The following is a 1,100-nucleotide window of genomic DNA, read 5'->3' as shown; positions in this document are numbered from 1 at the left end:
CGCGTTCCGTTGCGAATTTTTCTCTACACAGCATGACCACGGGTCGGTGTCTCAGACCGAATGGCCCTTATGTGGTAAGCCCAGAATGTTGGGTTGGATACAACGTATATTCGTTATACTTGTACGACTCTCACATCAACTCTCAGAAACCCAAAAGGGGTTTTCTATCCGAGCGAAAATATATTTTTCGTATACAAAAATTTAATGGCAAAGACCAAACGAAATACTACACACAAAAAGGGGCGACGAACAAAAATTGTTCGAATGAAATATAATATATACATATAAAATTGAGGTGTCCTAAGAGAGAAATACATAAACTAAGAGGTATATATTATAAGAAATATATATTATTTCTGGGCAAAGAAGAGAGAACGAAAAGAAGAGTATGATCTTTAACGCGAGGGCCTCGACATGGGTACGCCTAGCATGGTTCGCGCTTTCTCGATATGTCCAGCATGTTAACGTACGCGGTCTTCGGACTTCGTGCGTTATGTCCGTGCTTACACGATGGAGAGCGCTCGAGCATACGTGCTTACAAACCTGAAAGTCGATGTGACATCCGAGATTCTTTTTCTTCTAAAAAGATCTCGGAGAGATACACGGGAGAGTTTGAAATTTTTGGAGGTCCTCCTGATGTATATGCGCGGATATACCCATGTGGTAATTCGTGCGGAGTTGGTAATCTAATAGTGGAGCGAAATTTACCAACTCGAAAGAGAAGAGAGAAGAGAGTAGAGAGAAGAGAGAGGAGAAAGAGAACTGTCTTAAAGACGAGAAAAAGTATCGTCGATCCGACTCTTAAGGGGAGAGAGTCGGCGACTAAGATATATATATACATACATATTTTTGCTTCGTATGATGAAAATTTACTCGAAGCTCCCTGGTTGATCCTGCCAGTAGTCATATGCTTGTCTCAAAGATTAAGCCATGCATGTCTCAGTACATGCCGTATTAAGGTGAAACCGCGAATGGCTCATTAAATCAGTTATGGTTCCTTAGATCGTACCCACATTTACTTGGATAACTGTGGTAATTCTAGAGCTAATACATGCAAAACAGAGTTCCGACCAGAGATGGTAGGAACGCTTTTATTAGAT

General features: G+C 41.0%; 1 non-coding gene across 1 annotated transcript in view; it reads left to right on the top strand.

Moving 5' to 3' along the window:
- Positions 1–880: 880 nt before the first annotated feature.
- The window catches only part of LOC143175427 (small subunit ribosomal RNA), a 1,921-nt gene continuing 1,701 nt past the window's right edge, over positions 881–1,100 (top strand). Inside the window, exon 1 of the ribosomal RNA XR_013000218.1 lies at positions 881–1,100. This exon is cut by the window's right edge and continues 1,701 nt beyond it. This is a non-coding gene — a ribosomal RNA (small subunit ribosomal RNA).

The sequence above is a fragment of the Nomia melanderi genome, unplaced genomic scaffold (assembly GCF_051020985.1).
Source record: "Nomia melanderi isolate GNS246 unplaced genomic scaffold, iyNomMela1 scaffold0084, whole genome shotgun sequence".
Lineage (NCBI taxonomy): Eukaryota > Metazoa > Arthropoda > Insecta > Hymenoptera > Halictidae > Nomia > Nomia melanderi.
Note: the sequence above shows the minus strand (reverse complement) of the source record. Positions and strands in the feature narration are given on the sequence as shown.